We start from the raw sequence: 20763 nt of genomic DNA, 5'->3' as shown, positions 1-20763 counted from the left end.
CCAAAATGGCGGCTTCCCGCGCTTGTCTTCTTCCCCCGCCTACTAAAATGGCGGCTTCCCGTGCTTGGCGGCTTTTCCCGCGCTTGTCTTCTTCCCCCGCCGACTACAATGGCGGCTTCCCGCGCTGGTCTTCTTCCCCCGCTGGCTACAATGGCGATTACCGCGCTGTTGCCGTTCTCGCCTCCCAGCAGTTCTTAATTTCCCCGACGCTGCTTTTGTTCCCCCGCGGTTCTCGTGGGCATTAACGCTTCCCTTGTTGCTGCGCCTCTCAGCCCCGATTGCAGCCCGGCCCTTTACACCGGCTGCAGTCGGGTTCTCCGCGGTTCTCGTGGCATTAACGCTGCCCTTGTCGCTGTGCCTCTCGGCCCCGATTGCAGCCTGGCCCTTTACACCGGCTGCGGTCGAGTTCTCCGCCCTTTTTCCTCCGGTTTCCCTCCCCTTCTCCACTGACAACACGGCCGACTTTCTGCCCGTGTCGCTAGATCGGCTTACCCACCACCGTGGTAGAAGGATGATCACTGCCTGTCGCTGATGGAGGACTTCGTGGTCAGTAATTTCAACCCGGGTTCTCGATGCCTCCCGTGCGATGCGGTGCTCAGCAGGCTGATGAGGGCGGATGCCTCTTCTCGACACCCGTTCTGAGGACGAAGCTGCCTTAGATGCAAAACTGTCACAGGGTAAGATCGGACTCGTCGCCACTGTTCAGTCTGAGTGTCCCAGATATGCTTATTCTAAATCACTGGACACAGACAACAAGAATAACTTAAACAGGTCTTTACTAATCGAAGGTCAGGGCTGAACTGCTTAGCAAATTACTACACAGAGTTTATATACCGGTGTGGTCACCACCGGTACTACAATATACAGTAGCCAAGAGAAAGTAGTCCATCTCTTAAGGTAGTCTCTTAAGGTGGTACAGGTTACATACACCACACACTCAGGCGATCAAACAAAACGAAGTTTAATGGAAACTAACAGGTTTAAACAAGTAACTACAGGAGAACATCGAGTTAGGTCTGCTCAGTTCGGAGGCTCCACGAGGACTGCTTAGGGCGGTCCCGTGGTTGACATCATGACGTCATCACGTCCTTCCAGTAAACAGTATAAATAAAGATACAGACTCAGGTTGTAGTTAACATGGTGTTAAAGGGAATTATATACAAACGATCTGAGTCCTTTAGTGGCTCTGCCACAATGGAAGTTTTTAAGATTATGAAGAGGTTTCATATGTTGGAATTAGATATATTTTTCTGTCATGTACGGCATTCTATAACCAAAATCATAGGTTCAAAATAAGGAAAAATAAGTAAATTTGTAATTCATAAAGAATAACCCTGATTTTAACCTGCCTGCCAAGTGGGAACACTGCAGGCATAGGGGTTAAAATTTAAAATGGTAGTCGGGTGCGAGACGCTGCATTCACAATGTGTTCGTGCCCGCCGCCATTTTAACACCCGGGTTTTCAGGAACGTCGAGGCCGCCCGCCACAGGCAGGCGGGGGCTTCATAAATATTTAAATATCAGGGTACGGTGATGTAACTCAAACCCGACACAAATTTAACCAACAATTACACACATTGCAAACAGCCCTGGACCCGCCAGCAGAATCTAATGGTGGGGCGCGGGTAAGTTTTAAAAAAATATATACATTTTAACGTATCCTTGTGGGCCAGAAGCAGGAGTGCTGCTCCTGGCCGCACAAGGAAACCTTGGGCCCTCCTCTGTTTCAGGGTCCCACCTCCACCTCCCCCGACCAAAGCCATCTCCTGATCCGCCCCCCAATCGCCTCACCTCATCAGTTACCTTGCTGGGACTGTTTCCGTGCACCCATGACAGCAGCTTTCACCCGCGGGAATTCTCGCTTCCGTCCACCGGCCACCACGTCATCTCCACCGGCTTTGGTCAGAAGTCATCGTGGACCAATTTAAATAGGGCCCGGGAGTTAAAATGGCACAGGCCTCATGCTGCAGGGTGGCCAGACAGATTTCCGCTCGCATCAGCTCCCTAGTGACCCAAGTTAAAATCAGGGCTAATTTCTTTAGCAAACGTGGCAAGCTACCAGAGCAGGTGATCAAACAGAAAATTTTACGGTACTTTGCATAAGAAATGACAAGTTTCTGACATTTGAAAGGATTCTTGGCATTTATTGTACAAAGGTATCAAACGGGAAATAAATAATTAATTGGGCAGGCTAACTGTACCAGTGGTCTTCTCCTGCCAGAACAATAGTACTATGTAGAACTCATTACCATATAGAACTCCCAAATGACAGACTGACTCACCAGCAACATCAACAACAACTTGTATTTATATAGCACCTTTAACGTAGTAAAACATCCCAAAGCGCTGCACAGGAGTATTTTAAGACAAGAAATTTGACACCGAGTCACATAAGGATAAATTAGGGCAGGTGACCAAAAGCTTGGCCAAAGAGGTAGGTTTTAAGGAGCGTCTTAAAGGAGGAAAGAGAGGTAGAGAGGCGGAGAGGTTTACGCAGGGAATTCCAGAGCTTAGGGCCTAGGCAACAGAAGACACGGCCACCAATGGTTGAGCAATTATAATCAGAGATGCTCAAGAGGGCAGAATTAGGGGAGCGCAGATATCTCGGGGGGTTGTGGGGCTGAAGGAGATTACAGAGATAGGAAGGGACGAGGCCATGGATGGATTTGAAAACAAGAATGAGAATTTTGAAATCGAGGTGCTGCTTAACCGGGAGCCAATGTAGGTCAGCGAGCACAGGGGAGATGGGCGAATGGGACTTGGTGCGAGTTAGAATATGGGCAGCCGAGTTCTGGATGACCTCAAGTTTACGTAGGGTGGAATGTGGAAGGCCAGCCAGGAGTGCATTGGAATAGTCAAGTCTCGAGGTAACAAAGGCATGAATGAGGGTTTCAGCAGCGGATGAGCTGAGGCAAGGGCGGAGACGGGCGATGTTACGGAGTAGGAAGTAGGCGGTCTTTGTTATGTTGCGGATATGTGGTCAGAAGATCATTTCAGGGTCAAATATGACACCAACGTTACAAACAGTGTGGTTCTGCCTCAGACAGATGTTAGGGAGAGGGATAGAGTCAGTGGCTAGGGAACGGAGTTTGTGGCGGGGACTGAAAACAATGGCTTCGGTCTTTCCAATATTTAATTGGAGAAAATTTTTGCTCATCCAGAACTGTATGTCGGACAAGCAGTCTGACAATTTAGAGACCGTGGAGGGGTCGAGAGAAGTGGTAGTGAGGTAGAGCTGGGTGTCGTCAGTGTACATGTGGAAACTGATGCTGTGTCTTCGGATGATGTCGCCAAGGGGCAACATGTAGATGAGAAATAGGAGGGGGCCAAGGATAGATAGCAACAATGACCTCTAGTAGAATTCAGCACTAATTAACATAATCTTGGCAGTGTTCCCACCTTGTCATAACACAGGATACACAAAATGAGCGTAAAACCCAGTTGGTGAGGGTACATTTTCTTACATCAGTGGGCTGGATTTTCATTCAGAAGTCGGGAAGGAGGCGGGACTACAACTTTTGTGTTTTAGTCCCGCCTCCATCGAGATGCAGCCAATCCACGCGATTTTCACTTGATTGACCTTGTTGAGCCCGTTGATTGGCTCAGCAGGCCAATTAAGGGCCACCCGGCAACAGGTGACGTCACAGATTGAAATTTCATCTGTCAAGACGTGTTGACAGATGAAATATCAGTGTGTCACAGCTGTTTGAAGCTGTCAAACACTGACAGTCTTACTTCTAACCTGAGTCCTTCTACGCAGACTCAGCTAGAAATCTCACCGGCACTGAAAGCTGCAGGCTATCACTTATGACAGCTCGCGGCCATTCTGCTTTCTGTGCCAGCTGAAAGATGGACTCCCAAAGCCTAGAGGAAGGAAGGCTGTAAAGGTAAGTACAGGTAATTTAAACTTCTTTACACACTTTAGACACACTTACCTTTGCACTCATGCACCCATCACTCACCTGAACACCGACATCTCGACCCCTCCAAGTCCTTCAACCTGACGGCCCGACTCCTCTAACCTGGCGTGGTTTGGAGCCATCGGGAATCCCACACGACACCCTTCAAAATAGGGATTAGGCTAAAAACTGCCTGTTAACTACCTGTTAACAGGCAGTTAATTGGCACTAATCCCTTCCCGCCTCGGGTCGGCGGGCCCCAGTGCAGGGTGGGTACCCGCTTCCTTTGAAACTTACATGGAGGCGGGTTTTGGATGGGATGGTGTCGGGACCCCCGAATTCGGGATTTTAGCCCTCCGCACGCCTAAAAGCCCACCTCACGGCACACTGAAAATCGACCCCAGTGTATTTGCATCTTTATATCTTTAACTGCATCTGGCGTCACTACAATGTCCATTCTCCACTCCCCGGATATATTAGTTTCATTCTTTAGCAATTCCAATCACACCTCAGGCCAAACGTCCTCCAGCATTTCCTGTTCGAGAGCGCTCATCATTTCTACCTTTACCTCAGTACTTTGTAGGTCAGTGCAGGCCTAATAACCCTCTTGCATTTGGCAGGACACTCAAATGGGAGATCGCAAACTCACTTACAACAGCCTGTGGAATGCCACTTCCTGCTGTTTTGACCGTGAAGGTAATACCTGGTAATTCTTTTGCCAGGAAACAAGATAAAACCATAGATAGGGATAAAGGTAGATCTATCCCAACATCCTTCGCAGTAGGGAAAGCTGGCTATTAAATCTATAGGGTCTACAGTGTTAATAAAGGGGTTTCACTATTGCTGTGGATGCTGGAATATGCTAATTTCTGTACTTTTGCTTTCTCTCTGTCTCCAGAAAGAGAAGGCAAGAGAATCTATGTGGATCGCGAAGGAGAAATACAGAACGAGAAAAAGGAGCTCCACATTTTTGAGGTCTGAGGAAAGGTAGGAGAATGTGATTTTAGTACAGTTTAAATATAGGAAGGAGGTAAAGCATGTAGTATGACACCATATTTGGAAAGGAACTATGGATAGCAAGCTGGCTACAAAACAAAAGAGAGTAGGGGTTAAAGTTAGTTACACGGATTGCAAATGTTGGGAAGTGGTTCCACAAGGATCGGTGCTGGAACCACTGATGTTCACCATTTACATAAACGATTTGGACTTGGGAATCAGAAGTACAAATTCATAATTTGTGGATGACACCAAATTGGTTTAATACAGTGGAGGACTGTGACAAAATACAGGAAGACATTAATAGACTTGCAGAATGGGCTTATAATTGGCAAAATAACTTCAATATCGACACATTTTGGGAGGAAGAATAAGGAGTGTCCAAATGGAGTAGAGGAAGAGAGGGATCAGGGGGTACAGAAACACAGATCACTAAAAGCACGGTGGCATAGTGGTTAGCACTGTTGCCTCACAGCGCCAGGGACCCGGGTTCGAATCCGGCCTCGGGTGACTGTCTGTGTGGAGTTTGCACATTCTCCCCGTGTTTGCGTGGGTTTCCTCCGGGTGCTCCGGTTTCCTCCCACAGCCCAAAGATGTGCGGGTTAGGTTGATTGGCTATGATAAATTGACCCTTAGTGTTAGGGGGATTAAATACGTGGGGTTACGGGGATAGGGTGGGATATGTGTTGGTGTAGGGGTTACGGGGATCGGGTGGGATATGTGTCAGTGCAGGCTCGATGGGCTGAAATGGCCTCTATCTGCACTGTGGGGTTTCTGTGATTTCTGTGAAGTATTGACACAGGATAATAAGGCCATAAACAAAGCAAACATAGCATTGGGTTTCATTTCTAGAGGGAAAGCAGAGAAGTATGTTAAATTTGTATAGAACCTTGGTTAAACCACACTTTGAGTATTGTGAACAGTTCTGGTCTCCATATTATAAAAAGGATATAGAGGCGCTGGAGAAGGTGCAAAAAAGATTTACTAGAATGATACCAGAATGGAGAGGTTATACCTATCAGGAAAGATTTAACAGGCTGGGGCTCTTTTCTCAAGAAAAGAGAAGACTATGGGGTGACCTGACAGAGGTCTTTAAGATTACGAAAGGGTTTGCTAGGGTAGACATAGCAAAGATGTTTCCACTTGCGGCCGAAACCAGAACTAGGGGCCATAAATATAAGATCATCACTAATAAATCCAATAGGGAATTCAGGAGAAACTTCTTTACCCAGAGAATGGTTAAAATGTGGAACTCGTTACCACAGGGAGCAATTGAGGCGAATAGCATAGGTGCATTCAAGGGGAGGCTAGATAAGCACATGAGGGAGAAAGGAATGGAAGGATATGTTGATGGGGTTAGATGAAGAAGGTGTGGGAGGAGGCTCGTGTGGAGCATAAACACCAGCATGGACCTGTTGGGCCGACTGGCCTGTTTCTGTGCTGTAAATACCTTGTAATATTTTGTACTTTGTAATGGAGTGTTTACCTTAGTAGTGTTGAAAATGGGGAAAGATGAGAAAGGTGGCAACAGACCAAGAGAAGCACAAGGATAGAGACAAGAGGGATTGCCTATCAGTTGACAGGTTTGTACTTGTATCTTCTCCAGGAGTGTGAGAGGGGTGTTAGAAGAGTCTCTTCAAATATAGCAGCAGTATTCGAATGTACTGTTGTGTAGGAATACCTACACAGATATTCACTTCTAATGGATATAAACCATAATTTGATTCTGTAGTGTTTGTGTAAGCAAGAACTATACACTCATGATTTATTAAATTAGAGTACACGTGTGTAAAAATCAGACAACTGGTGATATGGGGAGATGGGTAATGTAGAAAATCCTGTTAAAAGAAAAAGTGCACAGTTCAAGTTCCATCTGTTGCTTCTAATTGCCTGGACTATTTCACCATTTTCCTTTTATGGCATTAACTTCAATGTAGATCATTTGTTATAATTCACGAGGCATGGGGTCTGCTGGAATCATTGCTGTGTCCACCATTCTAATTGTCAGAGTAATTGAGAACAAAACATAAACAACTATTAAGTGGATCACAGCCTATCCAGAGAACTCCAAGACAATTCAAGAGGGCAATTTCACAGTTCCTGTTGAAAATGCCAGATAAACATATGCTCCCCGAGAGTGTAAATTTACATGTGTTCTTAATAAATAGTTTAATTTTAGAAAAGAAAGGTGATAAATCACCATCTTAATCTTAAACATGTCTGTGCACAGACCTGTCAAGTCTTGCTTATATTCAGCAAAAAGGTCACCGTTCTTGTGTCTCAATGCAAGAAAATAAATGCAGCTCTATTCATGTCCCTGGATTTGCAATCAATCTCACTGTTCCCCTACTAACAATGTTATGTTTTGCCAATTGTCTGACCTTGGCAACTATACATACATGTGCTTATAACTACAAACCAATGGGGAAATGTATTGATGTTTTTTCAGTAGATATAGCCCATGTTTTTCCTTTATATGGATCAGTGTGCCAAACTGTTATTAGAATGTTCTTTTTTTAATCTGAATTTTATGTTTTTCAATGCACTGAGGATTGGAACATTTTCCAATTTTAGACTGCAACAAGCACTCCCAGCTCAGATACAGCACAGGTTGGATGCTGAATAAGGTTTACTCTACTCTGTCCCAACAATTGATCCCACTTTCAAAAAAGGCCCCCTTGGGGTTTATTCCCATTTCCTACACTAGCCATCCTTGTGGTCTCTTTGATCGAGATTGCTTATTTGGTGCCAAATTAGAAGCAGCTTTGTCTGCCCACTCCCCCTATTATTAGATGATCCTTCAAAACTCTTACCCACCTCTATTCTACTTACTTTTACAGGTTTTTGCTGAACTGTGATATTTGAATTTACAAATATACAGGGTTCCTTGAGGTTAATGCCCTCATGTCAATGATAATGCTGTAATGTTCATTTAATAGCTTAGAAATAACTGCAATATCACTGGATAAATGCCAATTGCTTTTGTATGACATTCCTTTGTCCACTGCTATAACAGAGGTATTAACCATTTAAATAGAGGTTAATGCATGTATTAAAATAGTGGACAGAGTAGTGAAGTAAGATATTAAAAATTGGATAACAGGGCAAGAAAAAACAGGATTCACTTGCAACATCAATATACAAGGTGGAGGGAATGGGTTAATTCATGCTCCGAGTTGAACAATAGAGGTCTGTAAAATTGTATAAACCCAGCTAAGTTTTAAACATGATTAAGGGGCTTCAAATGCTGAGAGATTAAAACTGCCAGAACAACCCCTGGAAAGATTGAGAGATGTGTGGGTTCGGCCAAGCGAGTCACACCTATGCACTTAAGGGTCTGTTTAATGTAAAACACAACAGGGTTCTATTCTTCAAAGTATACTGAGGATTAACTAAAGTGTTTTTGCTTTGTAAAAATGACCCAAGAGTGAGATAGAAAGTCTGTGGATTGCCCGCTTTGAAAAGAACTGCTATCTTAAGAAAACACTTAAACAGATCGAACCATCTGACCACGGCAAATGGATGGTTGTAAAGTAATTAAGATGAGGCCCATGGTCACAAGAGGTGATGGGACCAACTGATAACAAACTGTGGGATTTGTAAGCGGCTGGAAGGATGGAACGTCATGGTTTTATAATTACAATTTAGCTATAACTCTGAATTTGCTAATAAGTTTATCCCCACCTCTAGGGCAGGGCCTTAATTTTTGTATAACTGTGTGGACTTTGAGAGGCTTGTTGATGTTGGATCCAGACGTGATCTGGAAGGCTCTCCTCAGGCCTGAGTAAACCGTTTTTGACTTCAATTAGTTGATCTGTCTTTCTTTCAACAAGCCAGTGATGTCGACCTTGTATATCACTTGGTCTGCACTTTGGGGGCTTACATCAATTGGCAACAAGGATGGGATGCGCGATCTGAACAAGACTCTTGGACAACAATAACCTAAGACGGGTGAGTATGTTTTAATTACCACCTGTAAAATTAGAGGTTAATCACTGGTGAGACGTTAAGTCAGAATCGACGTATAAAAGAACATAAAAAGAAAGACACCTTTAATTGAAGGCAGTTAAAAAGTGAACTGCAGTTAGGGGCAGGGCATTTCCTAAAGCCGTGAGGCAGCAAAACCTCAGATAGGGGCAGGGCGTTCCCCAAGCCGAGTGGCGTCAAACCGAGAGGGGCGGAAAGACCCCTACCCCGGGAGGTGGGAAATCCTTTTAGCCGAGTGGCAGCAAACCAAGAGGGGCGGAAAGACCCCTGCCCCGGGAGGCGGTAAATCCTTTAAGCCGAGAGGCGATGAAACCTCAACAAACGAATGAATGGGTGCACCGTAGTGAGTGAATGAAATAAACCCCTACAGTCACAAAGAGGTTAAAACTCAAAACCTCGGGACTAAAGGGTTGGTGTGTGTTGAACAAAATGGAGTGATTGACAGGAAGTGAGCTAATCAGAGTAACGCTATAGGGGCGAGCAACGTAGGGTATAAACCTAATTCACCAACACCGTGAATTAAGCATTAAACGTAGCAGTTAGTTATGACTAAGAGGGTGGAAGAAGGATCCTTGGGGACCTGGATTCTATAACCCGACTCCTGGCAGATAAAAAAAAATTTTTTAAAACAGTGCAGAGAGCCAAAAGGCTTAGTGGGGGGGAGGAGCTAAAGATAAAGAGGCACTGGTAATCTGAGCTTGTTACAGACAATGTAAGGAATCGAAACAGAAGGGAGAGATAAAGAAGGGAAAAGATCTAATTTGCAGGCGAACCAATTTGAAACCCCGGCAAGGGAAAAACAAACAAACAGGGATTTGGAAACTAGGGAAAGCTGTTGCATCACCGATTTAAAAAGGAAGAAAAAGATAAACTTAAAGCTTTATCAACATGGAAGTTATTAGCATCTGTACCAAGACAAGTAAAACACGAGATTTGCTGAGTGAAAGGAACCTTAGACATATGCTGGAATTTCAGGCTGTATAAAATTGTGTGTTAAAGTGTGAATGTTTTCCTGACTAGGAATGTTTAAGAGGTTACAATATTCTTTTGTCTGAAAATCTGTCCTTTAGAAAAAAGAAATGTCTGCTGTGTGTGTTGTAGCTCCACCCACTTCTCTGTGTTAAAGAAAAAGCATTTAACCCTTCTGTCTTGTCTTGGATTTTGGGAAGTTTAAGAATGTGCGAATAAGATTGTGCCCTCAGAATGAAAATAAACCTATTACAATTTAAGTTAAGCTGGAGTGTAAAAACTGAGAAGAGCAACAAAAGGTTTGTTTAACAAAAGATTAAGTTTCAGTCTAAGACCTAACCTTGGAGTTATGAGGTAAATTAACTTGTTAAAACCAGACTTTCATTGTGGTCACAGTGAAATTCTGGTTGATGTAAATTGGTGTAGTCCGAATTGAATAAGATAACTCCACTCCACAAGAACATCCAGTAGTAGCAGGTCCCTCTACAATATTTAATTAACTACAGTACTGGGAGCCCTACAGAATGTGGGACTAAAGTTAAACCTTAGAAAGGTACAGGTAGGGAAGGATGAAGAAATCTACCTAGGACACCTAATAACACAAGGGAAGAGACAAATGTCCGAAGACAGAAAGGTGGGTTAATAAAGAACAGTACCTTGAGAGCCAGGGGATAAGTAATCAGAATCAGTGTGACGTGTGGCCATTAAAGGAAGCAGATTAAAGACTTAGGGCTGCTCGATCGGGAGTTTGTGATTCTGTAATACGGAGGATTTAAGGGAAATTGTCCAGTAATATGAATAAGTTGGGGCTAGGAAGGGATCCTTTTAAAGGCAATAGCAGACGTAGAGCAAACGAGACTCTGGCAGCATGTGCCGACAGACTGTGGCACACATGGGAGGAGCATTAGGACCCAGAGGACAGCTAGCTGAGCTGCACACAATCACTAGCTGCGTGCTTTGATTTATCAGTCCAGTATTTGCAAGCAGCTATGGTCAGATTTTGATCCAGAAGATGGGGTAAATACAAAGGCTAAAGTTGTGAGGAAAATGACCCTGCGCTTTGAGGTGCATCATACAGATAAAAGGAATATCGGGGTAATGAATAAGCCAAAGGGCAAGGTTTGTGAAATGAAAGGGGGAAGCCCTCAGAGATGGCAGCAGAAAGGGACCACGCCAGAGAGGGGATGGGGTCAGGCAAGTACTAGGGCTATTTAATTATTGCCGGAACTTTATCCCAGAATATGCAGACGTGGCCCAGCTTATACAGGATTTGATCAAAGGGAGGAAAACCATCTCAGGAGCTGGTGAACCATGAAACAGCTTTTGTAAAGTGAAACAAACCCTGAGGTTAGCCAAAAGAAAAAGTGTAAACATATATAGATAGTCGGAATGCCTTTGGGGTGGTGTCTCATTACAGGATAGCCTGGAGTAGGCGAGGATATATGACACCAGGAGGAGGAGGAGGGCCCATAAGACACAAGAATATAATCAAGGAATTAGTAGAAACCTCTCTCCAACCCAAAGAGTGCATAATAATAAATTAAAACACACAAGAGGATTACTGACCAACACCAACAGGGCAATGCATGGACAGATGAGGCAGCTAAGCGGGCAGCTGAGAAAGGGAATCTGACCAAGGAAGCCCAAATGTTCATGTTTAGTTAAAATGTGAAGCCACAACTGTCTTTTGGCCAGGGATGTTGTTTGGGTTGCATGAAGTGACGCAATAATGTTTAGCTCCACCTTCAAAAGCCTGCGAAGGAGTTAACCCTTTCCACTGACAGCTGTTTGAGTTCACCAAGCAACAACTTCAGTATTACTGAATAGAATTTAAAGATATTGGACATTATTAAATTTAAGTTTCTTAATGTTGAGTTAATATTTCCCCACAGTGATAGAAGGAAAATTAGGATTTGATAAATGGAAGTTATCTTATAAACTAATTGCAGCACCGTCTCAAACGGCCGGGAGACTGCTTGGGAGGCTGTCCTATTACCCAAAGATAAATCTAGACAGATAGTTAGAGACATGAGGCCAAAGGCCAACAGATTATACGGGATCGAGAACAGGATACACGGGACAACCAGAAGGAGGTCCCAGCAGTAGGTAGCAAAGTGATGGCAGAAATAATACCAGCCAAACCAGGGCTAGCACCCAGATGGTCAGGACCTTATGAAGTATTAATGAATAGTGACACATGCGCTTGTGTAGATGGGTCCAGAACGGGTAAAGGAAGGTGGAAACACTGGACTCAGTTAAAAATATACAACAAAGACAATGAGGAAGCCAGAGATATTGCCCTTTTTGACAGAGTGAGGAGTATACTAGAAGATATAAAGAATGGGAAGGGGAGTTACTACATCTATCAATGATAGGGCTGTGTATGATGATAATGGTATATGCCATAGTTTGCATCTTCAGGTATGTCTGGGGACAGAGCCACAGAACAAGAAATGAACCAGGTGTACAGCATTTTGAACTGATAAAATGGATAAGAGCAGAATAATTCTAACTGGCTGGTGACGACCAGCCCCCTTTTTGTAATTACAGGAACATTGGACGTTTGGAATGAGATGGAGTGTCCTCGCCTTGATCCTAGGGATGAACATAAGTATTGCCATTGTCGAGGGGGATTAGTAATAAGGAGAACACAGGATGAGGTGTATTTTAGTGTGGCACATAGAGTTACTAAGCTTGCCATTAATATGAGTACTTTTGAGATACTAAACAAATATGGACCTCCCTGTGGGTAAAACAATTAGAGGATCCACAGGGAAAATTTATCTTACAAAGATGTAAAAAAACCCAGGAAGTATTGGAAATGGCCAGAGCAGGGTATGCGGCCGGGTTAGCAACAGTTAATAGCTTGGACTTAGAAGGAGTAAACAAAGGAGTAGAAGAACTATGAGCAAAAATAGAGAAGTTACTAAAACAAGCTACCGGAAATAGCCAGCAATTGACACTGGCAGGGAAAACAAACAATAATGCAATTGTTGGGGGTGGAAGAGATAGGAGCCCCCCGTGCAGAAACAATCAATACAATTATTGATCGACTTAATAATTGTCAAATGCTCAGCATAACGTGAGGCAAATAAATAATGAACAGATCCCTGATTGGATTACTAATGAGGATCTGGAACCTTGGATTGACACAAATAAAAGCCTATGCAAGGGGTGTAAAATGGGACAAGTATACCAGGCAGGCAATTGTCTGACCCCATGGACTAAGATGATTGGCTTTGTACTGGCCATCCCACAATTCCCAGAAGAGGGACAGCCCCTATACGATGTGATTAATATAGGAAAGGTACAAAGGGAAAGTGGGTTAAATATCATGATGCCCCTACAAAGGCACTTTGGGAAAGGGATGAAGGTAATAACCAGAAGATTGGAACCTTAAGGGGGGTGGTAATGGACGGGTGCCACCACAAGGGAAGGACATGGATGTGGACACACACCCCCACCGAGGGAGACACATCCGAGTGCAGATTTACGAAAATTACCAATTACACCCTTGAGGTACACACAAGGGGGATACACCGGACAAGGGTAGCACCAAGGAACAACGGGACATGTTGTGTCACCACAATTGAACAGAAATATGAATATCAAGATATGGCTTGTCCCATTCCCCAACAAAACCGTTGTGTTGGTCTAAAGATACACAGATAGGAAAACCTGGTCATTTGATAATATGGGACTTATTAAAAAGGGTCAAAACTTATGTCATACCAGAGCCCAAGGCAATTCCTAAGTTGGAGGAAGAGGAAGCCTGGAAGAAATTATGGCAGGAAATGAAGGAAATTTTAAAGTATTATCATAAAATAGAAGAAGGCTTAAAGAAACAACAAAAAGACATTAGTACAACATTAGAGGAAACTCACCCACTTCCTCTTATTTTGATAATTGGGGATCAGGATGGTCAGGGACATTGGGCACCTCTGTGGTACAAGGCATAATGATATTCCTCATGATTGTTATTACGATATATTGTGTATTTTTACTGCTCCAGTGCCTCTGCACCAGAATGAGTAAAGCCGAAATTGGTGCAGTAAAAGAAGTCGAGCCTGAGGAGAGGCAGGTAGCGAAGTTAAGAATGGAAAACTCCCCCACCTCTCCAAGGCAAATGGTGCAAGATGTGATAGGAAACCCTGAAATTATGAGGGATTAATTGGACATGGTAATTAAGGACCGGGCCGGCCAACCTTAAGATGGTGGTGGCAGAAGGAGGGTGGCAGAAAGAGAGTGGCAGAAGGAAGGTGATGAATAAGGATTGGTTAGTGATGACAGTCTCGAATTAGCACGTCACGCACCCAACGTGGGAATGAGGGGCAGGCCTGAGCGGAAAGCCTAAACCATTAGTGCAGGGTCTAAGGGGCCCCGGGAATGGCTACCCCGGAAGGAACGACCACCCTAAAGGGAAGCCCACCATAAAGGAAAGCCCACCATAAAGGAACGATCACCATACTGCGTGGAGGGGGAAGTCGGCCTCCAAATTGATAGGATATATACGCATGTATAACCTAGACTGGTAGAAGGCCAGGGAGTGCACACTCTGGCAGACACCAGGAAGTGAAAATACATGTTGACCTGTTTTGGAGCAATTGTCCAAAAGGTCAAAAGGGGGGACTGAAGTAAGATATTAAAAATTGGATAACAGGGCAAGATAAACCAGGATTCACTTGCAACATCAATATACAAGGTGGAGGGAATGGGTTAATTCATGCTCCGAGTTGAATAAGAGAGGTCTGTAAAATTGTATAAACCCAGCTAAGTTTTAAACATGATTAAGGGGCTTCAAATGCTGAGAGATTAAAACTGCCAGAACAACCCCTGGAAAGATTGAGAGATGTGTGGGTTCAGCCAAGCGAGTCACACCTATGCACTTAAGGGTCTGTTTAGTGTAAAACACAACAGGGTTCTATTCTTCAAAGTATACTGAGGATTAACTAAAGTGTTTTTGCTTTGTAGAAATGACCCAAGAGTGAGGCAGAAAGTCTGCAGATTGTCCGCTTTGAAAAGAACTGCTATCTTAAGAAAACACTTAAACAGATCGAACCATCTGACCACGGCAAATGGATGGTTGTAAAGTAATTAAGATGAGGCCCATGGTCACAAGAGGTAACGGGACCAACTGATAATGAAATGTGGGATTTTTAAGTGGCTGGAAGGATGGAATGTCACCGTTTTATAATTACAATTTAGCTATAACTCTGTATATGCTAATAAGCTTATCCCCGCCTCTAGGGCAGGGCCTTAATTTTTGTATAACTGTGTGGACTTTGAGAGGCTTGTTGGAGTTGGATCCAGACGTGATCTGGAAGGCTCTCCTCAGGCCTGAGTAAACCGTTTTTGACTTCAATTAGTTGGTCTGTCTTTCTTTCAACAAGCCAGTGACGTCGACCTTGTATATCACTTGGTCCGCACTTTGGGGGCTTACATCAGTAGTGTCCTACAAAAGCACAATGGGGGTTAAATTGGCTAACCCCCGAAAACAGCGTGGGGATCGCAATATGCAATTAACCCGCGCTCATTCATTGCGTTGCAGGCAGCACGTTAAATTGGAGCTGCCTGCTGTTTTAAATGGTTTCTGCATGCAGCCAGCGCTGCCCCCGCTGTTCATTGGCTGCACGCATCAGTAGGGGGCCCAATATCATGAGTGGCTAGCACTACTTAAAGGCAGCCTGCACCTCATAAAAGGGAGGTGCATTGTGGCTGCAAGAAGTGGTGGGAGATTTTTGAAAAGTGAATCTGGGCTGTGATACTTTAAGGAAGGGCTGAACATGCGAGAGAGTGAGCACCAAGGTTTTCTGACAATGCACTGGAGGTCTTGGTGCAAAACGTGGAGAAGGAAAGACGTCCTGTATCCACAGTGGGGCAGGAAGCCCTCCAAATATATGCTCAGGAGACAGTGGGAAGAAGTAGCGGCCGAGGTCAATGCTAGTGTTTCTCCAGGAACATAGATGCAGAAGAAGTTTAGCAATGTGACACGAATTGTCAAGGTGAGCGAGTTCATCCTACCAACTGTACCAATAGCCTCATCCACTGCTCAATTCACTACACCCCCATCACCCACCTACCAACAATCTCTATCAATCAGTACTCAACCCTTCAATTCATATGCTTTAACTCATCCTCACACACTTCGCACACACTGGCAGCTATTCAACCATGACAGCCATATCCAATGCGTTCCTTGCCCTGCTTTGAGGTAGCAGTTGTGGTGCCAGCAGTTGGCACATTTCAGTCACGGCCTCTTTTGTGAAGCAAAGCTGTCTCATGCATTGGTCCTCACTAAAGTTGAGCTAGGAGAGTTGCTCCCTAAAGACCCTGGGAAGATATGGCCTCCTGCTGAGAGCCCTTCTGCCCCTCCCTCTTCTAGCAGCTTGTCCTGATCTGGTGGCCTCTCTTCATTCTCCCAGTCATGTTCAGTTCCCAGAGGAAGGCCTACCAGGCTACCCATGTCTGGAAGCGACTTGTTGCAGCACAAGCTTTTAAATGAACAGAAAAATACTTCAGCACCAGCCAGACCACTCCCTGTAGACTATTCAAACTTTAACCAAGTCTAGGAAAGCTCCAAAATCACAAACAATTGCACCAGCAGCAATAATCCAGCAAATAACCTGTAAGTAGTTCGTGATCACTTTAAATAGCACAGGTGGGGGGGGCCTTCATTTTGTTTAACATATTGTTTATCTGTGTGAGGTTAAGGCAGGGCTTTGGCTGGAGTATGGAGTTCAAAAATGGAAGCGCTAACATCAAATCAGCGTTGCACACTGATTGACGTCATAAACTGCCTCCCTTGCATGCTGCAGGAGTGCAAACTCCTTTACCACGATGGCATCCAGCGCACTTCTCGTTGGAAGTATGTGGCGCATCTCAGCCCCCATTTACAAGCGTTAGGTTGCTACGTAGTGCCTAAAAAAAATGGGAGCTACAGAGCCCAATTTAGCCCCCTATGCTAAATGTTAGCGTGGCTCAGTGATTGACCTCTGGCGTCCGAGTCAGAAGGTTGTAGCTTTAAACTTCACGATAAACTTGAAAGCATAATCCAGGCTGACACTTCAGTGCAGTACTGATGGAGTACTTCATTGTCAGAGGGGCTGTCTTTGGGTTAAATCGAAGCCCCATCTGCCTGCTCAGCTTGACGCAAAGGATTTCAGGACAATATTTGAAGAGTAGGGAATTCTCCAGTGTCCTGGCCAACAATTCTTCCCATCAAAAACAGATTATCTGGTCAATCCTTTGCTATTTGTGAGACCTTGCTATGCATAACTTGGCAGCCACATTTGCTTACACAACAAAGTGATTGTATTTCAAAAGTAATCCACTGGCTGTGAAGTGCTTTGAGGATCCTGAGGGTGTGAAAGGCGTTATAAATACAAATTCATTCTTTTAAATAAAACTTCTTAATTCTGCAGTTTATTGCAAGTAGAATTTGCGTTAACAATTGGCCAGATCCTCGTTCTCTTGCCAAGCGTGCCACAGAACTAGACTTTACAAAAGAATGCGAGTAAATAAACAAAAAACTTTATAAGAAAAGGATTTTAAAATGTATTGAGAGGTGTGGTGTTCAAAACAGGTCCAGGCTTGAAACTTAGTACAGTATAAGCAGAGTTAGTTGGGCAATCTAGACACCACAATTGATCTCAATACCTCTGGGCTAAACTAAAAATAGGCCGGGGTTCCTAATTCAATCTCTAACCAGTAACCCCAGTGTGTGTATGAATATCAGGTGAGGTCTGGTTTGGTTTTGGTTGTGTTGCAGATTTTCAGCTGTTTGAGAATCTGGTGCCCAGAGATCCATAACACTCAAGACAGGAGATGGAATAAGGGGAGCAAATCTGAGGGAAACTAATAATCAAAATAGTCAGAGGAATCAATTTATTTGGGCTCAGAGCGAGATGTGATGCCTAACTTAAAATCCAAATTTTAAAGTTTGCAGACCTTGCTCTTGGAAAGATATCAAAGCCATGGAGAGGGTATAGAAGATGTCACTAAGATGATGCCAGGGATGAGAGGCTTTAGTAATGCAGAGAGACTAATGAAACTGGGACTCTTTTCATTAGAGCAACAAATGCTAAGAGAAGATCTGAAAGCAGTGTTCAAGAGTGAGAGAGGTTTTGATCGGGAAGAATTATTTCCACTGGGCAATGAGTTGACTAGTAAACAATGGTGAAAGCAGAATCCATGATAGATTTAAAAGAGAACTGAATAAATATTTAAAAAATACAAAAACAATAGTATGCAAAATGGACAGAGGAATTGAACTAAATGGATAGCTCTTTTAGAAAGGCAGCCCAGGTGTGATGAGGAGAATAGCCTCTTTCTGTGTTATAACATTTTATAATTCTGTCTTGATGAAAGTAATAGGTTTCACTGGTAACTGCAGCATTTTTCTACCTACCATAACCAAGGTTTCGTTTAGTCTGTATTGAGACTACAGGTCTAACCCGATCGTGTTTGGGCTATTTTAAATGAGCAGATTTTCTCCTTACACATTCATCTCTGGCCATTTAAGGTGGCATTTCACAAAATTATTATACGGAAGATTTCAGTCACCAAGACTGAAAACACAGTGAATACAGTGGCTCAGATCCATGTAGTTGGATTTTCGGCAAATGAGTGCCACATGTGATTTTCCGCAGGCCTTTTAAACTGACCTAAAGTGGCCTTGCCAAACAGATACCTTAACCGCATTTAAATATTATAATGAGTTTAAATGAAGCCCAGCTCAATCTTCTTTTCTCTTAGGATGGGATTGGACTGGGTGCCTATCTCCAGTGGGCCCAAGATAAATTCCATTGCTAATGGACCTTTACAAGAGTCAGTTGCAGGTCTCTACAATCTACTGCAATAACACGGTTACAAATTTGGGTCTACCTAGATATCTTCTCAACTTCAGTGATGTTAGTCACTCTTAAGTGGCAAGAACATCTTCCTTTCATGGCATTGACTCACACTGCCCTAGATGTACTTGTATAATAGTATAACCCAGGGGTGTAACAATTGCATCCCTTGTAATCTGGACCAATACTCGTGTCTTTTGCATGTGTATTTCTTCAATCTCATTGATGATGGACCACTAGATGAGGCAAGGCTTGATATGAATCATTAAGGTGCTTTATTCCACATTAAGCTGAAGATGCAGAACAGTTACAATCACCTTGTCTTTACATAATAAAAAATAATGAAACCACTACACTACCCAACTTCATATCATCTTACTTCACTTAAACATCTGCATCCGGTCCTATAGCCCACACCAGAACCTTCGCTCACTGCAGTCTCCTGTTTCAACATTCTCATAGCACTTTGCTGCCTGACTGTCTCCTGCTTTTGCAGCACTTGGCTTCTTAAAGCCTGACGTCAGTTTCAACTTTTAGTTAAACTGACTACCCCTCCCCTCAAGACTGTCTCCTGCTTTTGCAGCACTCAGCTTCTTAAAGCCCGACGTCAGTCTCAGCTTTTAGTTAAACTGACTATCCCTCCCCTCAAGAGTGTAATCCATCAGCAATAGCTCCAGCTCGAGTTTAAACGACTTGAATTGTTGCAGGAGCCATCAGTGTCAAATGCCAAACTATTTTTCACAAGTCCAGATATCCAGTTTAGAATCTAATCCACACCTGACAGCCCTGCGGTCTTGTGAATTTAACTCCAAGAGCTGTGCTTAGCTCAATAGTAGCATTTTTAACATTTATTACTACCCATAAATGAATGAAACAAATGACAGATGCAAAGGTCAACACTTCAATTTCCCTTCCCTCTAAATATCAACAACAGCATGACATAGCTGCTAAATGTCACTCCACTACTAATTTTCCAAAGTAGAGTGGTCATTGATGGCAGTCATTTGGCTACTCGTAGCCCATCCAGTTTGATGGGTGATATTGAGGCTTTGGAAAAGGTTCAAAATGAAGACCACAAGATTAATACTCTGCTTAAAACAAGTTGGCTACCCAGGAAAGCTTAAAAAACTGGATCTATACACTTTAGAGAAACGCAGACTTGGGCGGTTTGATCGAGGTTTATAAAATAATGAAGGGACTAAATTGTGTCCATGCTGACAAATTATTTCAATTAGATAGGTTGGAGAGGAACAGTGGCCATGCTTTTACGTTACACAAGGGTAGAACCAGGTTAGATGCAAGATAGATTTTATTTACCCAAAGAATAGTAGATCTAATAAGTTGCGGATTTGTTGAATACCTTCAAAAGGGAGCTGGACCAGTTTCCAGCTGGGGCAGAGATCATGCCCTACAGAAGTCAGTATCAAAGTAACATAAGCCATAATTGGTATGGTCTCCTGAACTAGTTTAGATTGCCTTGGGCTCCTGAACTAGTTTAGATTACCTTAAAAGGTGATCAGAGAGGAATTTCTCAGCTTTTTTCTCCTCCCTCAATTGGCCTTGAGTTTTTATCTTTTTTCGCCTCCAAGGAGATTACAAAGATGCGGGTAGGTAGGGAATGTCTTCATCGTGAACTAGAAGTCAACAGGCCAGGTGGACCAGCTGGTCTTTTCCTGTCCAGTATTTTTTGTATGTTTGTATGTCAATAACCAACCATGTGTCATGCATGTAAATTGTTTCTGAAGATGAGTGTGCCAAGAGTGTCCATTGTAAGTCACAACTTGAAGGTGTGTATTGCTGGAGTATGGTGGGGGGGTGCCATGGTGAAATTTGGCTGGTAGTGCCCATGTTTTGGGTGCTATGAGGCCCCTTAAGGTTCCAAAGTAACGTCTGCAGTGCGCACGCACACTTCTGATATAAAGTGCACCAGACACCATATTGGTAAAGGGGATAGCGCGCCCAATGCCCACCAGCGCTGCTATTTTGGAGCTCCACCCTCTTGACCTCCCACAGTATGAAGGACCCCCACCAGCTCTATTTAAAGAGATCATCAACTACTTACA

The sequence above is a fragment of the Somniosus microcephalus genome, chromosome 2, assembly GCF_052327205.1.
Source record: "Somniosus microcephalus isolate GS21.2 chromosome 2, FLI_Smic_1.0, whole genome shotgun sequence".
Lineage (NCBI taxonomy): Eukaryota > Metazoa > Chordata > Chondrichthyes > Squaliformes > Somniosidae > Somniosus > Somniosus microcephalus.
The sequence above is the reverse complement of the archived record's forward strand: the minus strand, read 5'-3'. Positions refer to the sequence as shown.